This window comes from Branchiostoma floridae, chromosome 17 (assembly GCF_000003815.2).
Source record: "Branchiostoma floridae strain S238N-H82 chromosome 17, Bfl_VNyyK, whole genome shotgun sequence".
NCBI lineage: Eukaryota > Metazoa > Chordata > Leptocardii > Amphioxiformes > Branchiostomatidae > Branchiostoma > Branchiostoma floridae.
The window spans coordinates 15,994,760-16,005,054 of record NC_049995.1 but is presented as its reverse complement, the minus strand read 5'-3'; positions in this window follow the sequence as shown (position 1 = coordinate 16,005,054).

The following is a 10,295-nucleotide window of genomic DNA, read 5'->3' as shown; positions in this document are numbered from 1 at the left end:
TGCGATCGTCGTACGGCCGTCGCACGATTGTCGTACTTTCATCGTACGATTGTTGTACGGTCGTCCTACGATCGCCGAACAACCGTCGCACGATCGTCGTACGTTCGTCGTAGGATCATTGCACAATTGTCGTACAGTCGTCGCACCATTGTCGTACGGCCGTCGCAACATTGTCGAACGATCGTCGGACGATTACAACAAGCAGCTGAGGGAATATTTGGACAGTCATGTATGCGAAATGCAAAATTTACCTGTCTTGCTACGGGGAAACTGTCTTAAATCCTTGTCGGTGGTTGGTTCTGTGGCAGTCTGGTTGAAAATTCTACATCAAAATCGTACGACGACCTACGACGGATGTGATCCTTAGTCCTACGATCGCCATACGATGGCAAACTGATAGTAGTCTTAGGCTGTTCGTGCCTTAATCATGAAAATCCAGCTATTAAAAAATTGAAAATCCCAATACATCAAAACGTACGGCGACTTATGGCCAATGTGACCACGCCTTAACTGTTTCCGCTTTCCTGGTAAATGAGTTTCTGTTGTTTCCATTCTAAAATATTTCGGATGCGCTGAAACAGCAAACCTTGTAAAATCTATCATCTTTAACGCCTTTAAAATCTACGAATTCTCATGAAATGTTATATTGAATATAGCCACCTTTTTATTCGGACGACAACGTGTAATCACCATATCTAAAATGTTAAAGACGTACCCCCAAAATATGGTAATAGAAAGAGTTCTATATATTTATGATAGAATTGATCAAATTGTAAATCAAAAGTAGGGCCTTTTGAGAAATAGGCGTTTTAGATACTTTTGCGCAAGACCGATGTAGCAGGCCGAAACATACCCCTGGCTATAATGTACCTGGGTACATTCTCAAGTCAAGTCAGTCAAAGTTCCTTCCCGCGCCTGATGGCGCATAGGGCGGCGCCCATCTCGGCGCCCACTTGGCCATTGCGCCCACTCGGCCATTGCACCGTCCCACTCGGCTATTGCACCGGTACAATCTAGTAAGGGGTAACTATAAATGTTGGCCCGCTACCCCTGTTTTATAGCTGCTTCCTTGTGTCCCGTTCTCCCTCAAAGCACGAACAACCACAGCTTATGGGAACTTTCAGTCGAGCACACCCTTCTTCATATCGTCATACTTAGTATCATAGTACAGTAGAAGCCAATTAATTGCACAACGGAGAATCGCACACTTCTGTTAATTTCTCGAAATTCCAAAATTCCAAAATTGTTGCACCATTCGGATAATTGCACGAAATGCACTGGCAAATGGGATGTGCAATTAAGCGGCTTCTACTGTTTCTTGCACGCTCTTACAGACGTGGTGGCATAGTTTCCAACTATACCCCAAGAGATCACTTCACTTTTAAAAGGCAAGCAGTTTGTAACGTGATGTTTATTTGTTTGTTAACCTTTGCTATCATAATGGATGGGGAGTCAAAAGAATGTACTTCTGTTCGTTAAGAAAACACCAACAAGGCGCTGTAAATTTTACATATGGTGTAAAGATAACATTAGTCCAAATGCGATTGGCCACAAATGACAAAGGATTGTCAAAAATCATACTGAAAAGCTGAAAAGCTTTGAGTTCTTCAGCTTTTCGCATGTTACAATTGCACTACCGTTGGTAGACATTATGCATGGTCACAAGCACAAGCACACACACACACACACATACACACACACACACACACATACATATACCTCTCTTCCCTCTCTCTCTCCCTCTTTCTCTCTCTCTTTATATGTGCTTATTGTTACTCATCGAGTCTTTGTCCAAGAGTAAGAGCAGAAAACGAAAACGTGTATAAAACTTTAGCCTCATCGAGATCTACTTATGCAGGTTTTTGACATTGATATTTGAATATAGATTTAGTTGCTTCGAAAAGACACCAGACTACAGCAATTTGCAACAGGCTAGACTGCCATATTAATGTGCTAGTTCACACAAGAAGACAACAAAGGATACACCATAGGTTTCAGCAATAGACCTCTCTTGTATGATTCTGCCTCTAAATCGGCACTCAGCAACCGACGCGTGTTCCCAAAAGACCACATTCTTATGGATACAAAATAAATCGAATCTCATCGACAAATCTTAATCTGTTGGGCACTTGGGGGATTTGGTGCAAGTAGTTCAATGTCAAGTTGCCAATACAACTACCATCTTCAATTCAGTGTTCGGAGACCTTAAACCTCCATGAAATATTTTGAGTTTTCATCAAAATTATTTTCAACAATGCCTAGTCCAGATCTAATGTGATGAGAGCGCATGTGCGGCGACCGAAATTCTGGGCCCTGAACAAGAAAACAAAGACGTTGTCTTACAAATCGAAACAAGGACTGTTCTCAATTTCTAATCTCCGTGAGAAATCTTATACAATCACCTTTTTTTGAATCAGACAAACATCAGAAGAAGAAACAGAACACTTGCTTCCACTGTTGAGTTTCACTTTTTTCTTACACAAGCCTTCTTTATCTAAGTACGTCTTTGCACACGATATAGTTGTAAAGTCTAATACAGAAGAATGTGAGAAAAGATTGATATCTGTTGTGAACAGCCTCATGAACTATTTTGTGAATAAACGTGAACGTTTTCTGATGACAAGTGCTTTGTCGAGCGTTCCTTTTTTTAAGTGTTTTCCTGACAAATGAAAAGGAGACTCGGTTGGCTGGGTAATAGAGATATATAGACACATCCAGGGACAGGTGAATAGTTAGAGAGAGGATTAGATGGACAGGTAGATTGACGTCGACAAACATACAGATAGATAGATTAGATAAATATATGAACGGACGAGATCCTCCTAGCTGCACGTGGTGCGTAGAGCCGACTGAATGTACCAAGATTCTCCACTCTAGAAATGTACAACACAGATAGATGAATAGACAGGCAATCAGACAGATATATATATACATGTATATAGACAGACATATAGATGGACGGGTGGATGTATAGATAGATGGATATATGGATGGACGGATAGATAGATTAATAAATATAGATCTCCAGATATAGGTAGATTGATAGATAGATTGATAGATGAATGGATGGATGGATAAATATTAGATAGATAGATCAGCCAGCCTTAATTGGTGATTCAAGCCTGGACCTTTATATATACAGTACGCACACCGTCCAGACTGGTCAAACGAGTTTCCCCACATGACCTCCTGACCTATGGCTAAAGTCTGAAAGCATAAACAGCTGTCAACCTGGCCCGAACCAACCAATCAAAATCATTACGTGAAAGCATGACCACAAAACATTTCACCTGCAAACAATCTAAAGTAAGAACTATAAAAATAGATGTAGACTGTACGATTGTAATCTCACTGAATCTCACGAATGTCATCGATTAAAAAAAACGAACAATTTTTGCACTTTTTGTGTGTTTTTTTGTTTTCTGAATCATACACATACTTCTTTTGCATTCTACCCCCATCATCAAGTCAACGTAAACACAAATTTGATTTCGGACGCAGCAACTTGACCGGATATATATCACTTCAGTGATATATATCCACTTACATATACAAGATCCAAAGTAAGACAATACTGTTGTTTGGAAAGCCTAGAGCTAACCTGTTCAAAACAATACCGACATAATTACGGCCAGATAGACAATTAGTGAAAGTGCTTATCAAATTTCACACCCCGCAGCATCCAGCGATTAGATGCTGATAGAACAATATCTACCACCTAAAACCGAGACCATAGCTTGTTAAGAACACAAGACATCAAAACATGAAGTTCTCCTGCAGTACCAAGAAAAGCTGTTAGGGGGGCCAACATGTAATCATTTTCAGCTTTCATCACACCCGACCAACACACAAAGTATGAAACCAATCCGGCCAGCCTTTCCTGAGTTGTCTTGTTCGCACATACGCATACACACACACAGAGAGAGAGAGAGAGAGAGAGACACGCCAGTGACAATATAAGTCCATTGATGTTTCAGAATTACAGTCCGACAGTTCAATTCAGTTCAGTTCAGAGAGACAATGAGTGAAAGTGCTTATCAAATTTCACACCCCGCAGCGTCCACCGATTAGCTGTTGACAGAACAATTACCCGACGACCTTTCGGGTCAACCTGCTGCCGGCATTTGCCGCAAGCAGGACCTATTACGCACACACTCTCTTAATGGGAAGCCATATGAGCTGAAAACAACTTTAAAACCGTCTGTATTGCAAGTTATAAAGGCTGTACTATATTGACTGGTAATGAAAACATGTGAGGTAAGAGTTAGGATAACGACACGATGTGAACACATTTAGTGTACACTGTTAATTTGTCGAATGTTTGTTTAGACTAGACGCGTCTTTTAGAAAACCACGCCCCCTCTCTCAGTCCTCAAGCTTTTATGCTTCTGTCATCAATCTATCATTCTTGGTCTGACAGTTTATTTGCTCAACCAGAAGCACATACTGGGGTCAATGATCGGTAGAAATGTAGCTGTGCCGATACTATGGGCGCGGTCACAAAGGTCGTGCGATCGTCGTACGATTTTGATGTCATAGGTCGTGCGATCGTCGTACGGTTTTTGATGCCATAGGATTTTCAAGCAGGCTGTGACAGAACCAACCACCAACATGGATCCAAAACAGCATTTCGTGTACCAAGACATTTAAAGAAAACGTACATTTTTGTCCTCAAAAATGCCCAAATGTTTGAGGTCGTACGACGGTCGCACGACCTATGCAACTACGCCCTTAAACTCAGAAATGATAAAACAGACGACAAAAACATTTTTGATCACGAAGAACTACAAAGAATTTTGCTCTTGTCTTTTTAGACTATTCACTGAAAGTCAAAATCTACTTCACAAAGTGGAATCGAATTCAAATGACCAAGTGGCTATATTCGCCTAATGGCTAGGCCAGGGGACACAGGATCCAGAGGTCCTGGGTTCGACGCCTTGGGAAAGGCACTTCATACGACTTTGCTCACTCTACATGTAGCTGCAAAATTGGGTACCTAACTTCGACAGGTCATAGGTCACAGAAAGGCCAAACATATATTCTTCTTAGTGAAACTTCATGTTTCGATTATACCCCACATGTCTAAAGGGTCTAGAATTATAACGTACAAATCTAAACCTCTGTTTAAGCGAGATAGCGAAAATGCATTAAGACCATGCCAAGAAAGAAACTAAGAACTAAACCGGGGATCTTGTGACTATCCATTGGGGCGGAATAGTTGCCGGGGGTTACGAGGCCAGGTTAAGCAATGTGTACTGTGGGTCTTTGCCTCGGGCGTACTGACCAAAATATGCCTAGTAATTGTCACTCTTACCTGCAATGAACTTTCACACATAGAAATTAGTCGTGGTCTAAAGACAAACTGAAGAAAGTCATGATTATGATAATGATAGCAGGAAGGTAATCCACCAGCCAACAAGACAGCTGTGATATAGAACATGACAAAGTAGACGGTCAGACAGGGCATTTGCGAAGAAGGCCTCTGTCGGCGTCGCCAAAAAAGACCTGGACAGAAGACATCTGCGATTGGACGTCTCTCGGCCTCCCACAGTTGCTAACAGCTGCATCGAATAGAATAAAGGGTGCATCGGGTGGCGCCCATCTCCGTTTCTGTAGCCCTGGGCCACACATGAGTGCAATCACTACAGCAGAGGGCTAGACCACTCGTCTGCGTGCTCAACTACCGTGGTCTTCCTCAAATGCAGAGAAAGGAATATGTGCCTTTTTTATTTTTTAGACGAACCTGGATGAAAATCTTCGTCTAAATGTTTCAAACTGTCCTTCCAACAGCCAGGGGGTCAATTGATTAGTAGATACAGGAGAAGACATTTAATTGCACAACGGATAATCGCACACTTCTGTTAATTGCACGACATTCCAAAATTCCGTGGTGGTGTGTTCCAGCTTAAATCAACTTAACAACACACACCTTCGCTTTGTTGCACCATTAGGATAATTGCACGAAATGCACTGGCAAATGGGATGCAATTATGCGGGTACTGTAGATAGATAGATAGATAGATAGATAGATAGATAGATAGACAGATAGATAGAACAAGTGATGTGATACAGGTGACTGAGTTACCCCTGCCATCTGGTCAGTCCGGTGTACAGGTATATTGAAGGACAGGTCAGGCTGTTGTCTGGGTGGTGACGTCTGCAGTCGGACGTGCAGCAGGCAGTGCAGGACAGGCCCTGTTGTTTGAGTGGCGACCTCTGCAGTCGGACCGACCGAGGCGGAGAGCTTCCAACACACAGGACCACATCATCGCTTCCACAACATCCACGGACTTCGCTACGTTTGCAAGAGGTGAGTGGAGGCAAGAATGCAGTCCTACACATTGCAATCTTAGTCCTATCATTGTGATACAGGTAGTTCCATAGACTATCTTCCTTGAGGCCGTAGCGACAGTAGCGTTCCAACATACAACATACCGCCGTACAGGCACAGCCATATAGCTACGCTTGAAAGAGGTGAGTGGAAGCAAAAATGAAGTCAGAAGCAAGGCAATTTTAGTCCTAACATTGTGATAGTTTGTATCAGTGTAGTCCTATAGACTTTGTTTCTTGAGGCCGTAGCTTTCCAACACACAATATACCGTCGTCACCACCGGACAGCCACAGTCATATGCATATTACTACGCTTGAAAGTGGTGAGTGGAAGCAAAAATGAAGTCAGAAGCAAGGAAATTGGAGTCTTAACATTGTCATAGTTGGTAACAAGGTCATCTCATAGACTTTCTTTCTTGAGGCCGTAGGGACATTAGCTTCCCAACATACAATATGACGCCGTACAGCCATAGTCATTGTTACGTTTCAAATAGGTGAGTGGTGACAAAAGTGTGGTCAAGAGTATGGACTTTTAGTACTAAATATTGTGATAGTTGGTAACAATGTAGTCCCATAGACTTTCTTCCTTGAGTTAAGGCTGCAGGGATACTAGTTTTCTAACACACAATATACCGTCATCGCCGCCACCGTACAACCAGTTATTGTAACGTTTAAAATACGTGAAAGCAAAAATATATTCCAGAGGTCAATGAACACGGACAAATTCAGTGCTAACGTTGTGATTGTTAATGGAAATGTTGTCCTTGATCCTTTGAGGCCGTAGGGGCAGTGGGTTGTTGGTCAACTGTGTCTTAGGACTGTTTAGTGTTTAAATAGGTGTGTGTGTGTGGGGGGGGGGGGGTGGTAGTGAGAGAAAAATTCATTCCTGAGAACAATAACTATGGGAATTTTAGCCATAACTTTGTGATCGTTGTTAAAAAGGTGGTCCCATACTAGTCTTGGTCCTCAGAGTTCGCAGGTGCAGTCGGGTAGTTAGTCCACCGTGTCTAGGACAGGAATGGTATTGTTGAAATAGATGTGTGTGGGAGGGGGAGCAAAATATATTCTAGAGAGCGATGAGTATGGAAATTTTAGCCCTATCTTTGGGATTGTGTTAGAAAGGTGGTCCCATACTATTTTTGGTCCTTTGAGGTGCAGTTGGATTGTTAGTCCACTGTGTCAGGGACAGGTTATTGGGACAAGGATAATATTGTTGAAATGGGCGGCAGCAAAACGATTATCAGAAGAACAATAAGCATGGTTGCAACCTCACAGTTCTTGATAGAATTGTAGTCTCTTAGAGGTTTTTAGGCCACAAGGGCGGTGGATTCTTATCCAACATGTCTATGGCACGTTATTGATTGGAGCCCACCCCTCTCCTTCCAAACTCCTTTCACTTCCCCAACCGAAGTCAAGTACCCATTTTACACCTGGGTGGTGTGAGGTAATATAGTATACTATCAACGACCTGTCTTATATCGAAGCATCTTATCAATCTAAAATAGATACGTGAATTATAAACATCTTGAATCAGAAGATATGAAAAAGGAATATTGAGAGAACAATCAGCCAAACATGGGTGGATCAAGCTACATACCTGGAACATTGTTACTTTTACCACAGATTTATCTTGGCTGACAAGGGTCACACCAAAGTGTTTGTTTGTTTGTTTGTTTGTTTGAACCTTTATTTATTTATGAAAGCTCAAATCGGCATGTATGCCGCTTTTCATTGCGGTCATGAGGGAAGAGGCAAGGGTCAGACAAGGTATTTTACAGAGATACAGTTTACACCGTTTAATGTCCTTATGAGTCGTATAAGTCTCTGTTACACATTTTTAAATGCCCTGTTGTGTTGTGCTGTGTTGTGTTGCAGCCAGAGTTGCGTCTGCGACAATTAAAGGGGGCGTGTTTGAAACTAGGTCAGTTAAATGGGCAAACGATGGCAGGGTGTTTTAAATGAAGGGAGAAGGGTTTTAAAACTACACTTTACACTAATCTACCAAATGGACCTGTTGCTGCACTGTATGGCTAGAAATTATTCTTTTAGTGATACGAAGGATGAAATTTTAATGTTATGCAAATAAGGAAATTGTATGACGCTTTTGACCGAGCTCTGGAAACTGTATTATTTTGTTACTAGTGTTTGAAATGAAGAGCTCAGCGTTTTAAAACTACACTTAAAGCTAATTTGCCAAATGCACCTGTTGTTGCACCGTATAGTTGAAATTTGCTCTTTTATTGTTTTCTTGTTATACAAATCAGGAAATTTTATGACGTTTCTGACCGAAGTCTATAAAATTAAGGCAATTTTGTTACTGCAAAATTAAGCTTAATAGATATAACTAACATAATGAGATACGTCAAGAACGTTATTGGCTGACCGGTTTGCTTATTAGCAATCTTTTGGTAAAACTTCATCCGTAGTCACTTAATCCATCGTCTAAAAAGTGGACAGACTAAAAAGTGAGAGTAACGCTTGAGTGACAATAGGACACCCTCAGGACATCCCATTCAAGACATACCAGTGAAAGTAAATCATTCGGACAGAGACATTCGACTCCCTGTGTAAAGCATAACATATGATACAATAATTCCTGTTTTCGTACACAATATAACACCCAGTGTTAAACACCCAATTTACGCCTGTATGTTCCTTGCTAAAAAAAAAGATGCAGATAACGCTTGTGCGCAGAGAAAAAAAGGTCCGTACGGATTGGGTTCCTTTAGTTTTGATGGATACCATTTTTTTCCATATTTTCATATATCTCATTGCCGTGATCAAAAATGCCGAGGAATGAAGAGGAAAACTATATCAAGAGATGGACGGTGAGAAAAGTCGGATTTAGAACTAGTGGAGTTACACAAATGGACAAAAGTTAAAAGGCATCCCTCCATAGTTACCATGACGCAAAACACGTCGGACGGGGACGCCTTTGTGAACAAGATGAATGGGAAGATGCCTCAAGCTGTTCATCCAGACTGTAGCGTCTTTCTGCATTTAATATCAGACTACTGCATAAATGTATATATAGCTGCATGGATAACTGGGTCAGGAAAATTATCCAGATCTTGTAACATCTGTTCAGGAAATATATAGATATTTTGCCTGCATTTCATAGTCAGTCTACACGTGTCAAAAAGGCGCCCTGTTCGTGGCATAAACAACCTTGCAAGACATTCACCTGAAATGTTTGTTACGTTTATACGGCATAAAAGGTCTATGGCATTTAAATCATCCATTCATGTGTTTATGATGTTTCTGGGCACCCTTTCATGGCGGAGAGAGGACTTCAGAGCCTTGGTAAATTCATATTAGGCACAAGAGGCTTAGAACTGGTGTATATCTGGCTAAAAGCAGTAAAAAAACAATGAGATGAAAAGACTTTCTCTAACAAAAGGGCAAAGAACATTTTCCTGAAAAGATACTACAAAAGATGGAACAAGTACTGTCATTGTACATGTACATCAGACAAAAAGAATATAGAGTTACAAAAGAAAGGTACGTATCACAGAGGGTCCATTATAGTCGGTGCCTTTAGGGTTAACTCCAGGGCAGATGAAAGATTAAAGGCATAAATTTTTAACCACGCTCACTGTAACCTAGATACACCAGGCATGTCAAAGACGTCACTATTCATCAAGTGTAGTTATCTATTCATTTAGTTTTACCACATTTGTCAAAGAATTGACAGAACATGTGACTATCACCTTTTCAAGATGTCAACCTGGAGACCAGACTGTAAGGTTTAATCCACTCCCACCGGGAAGGACCCCTACTCTTTTCGAGTGTGGCGATTTCTTTAGCGTGCATGAGGTGTGTCCCTCCTCAAACACTGGGCCTTCATAATGTCTTATTCGAGTGACGTCTTTAACCGAAGCTAGATACTCATGTACACCTTAGTGAAGTAAGGAATTAAAGCCGTGTATAGTACCTTTCCCAAGGGCACAATGTCAGGTCAATAT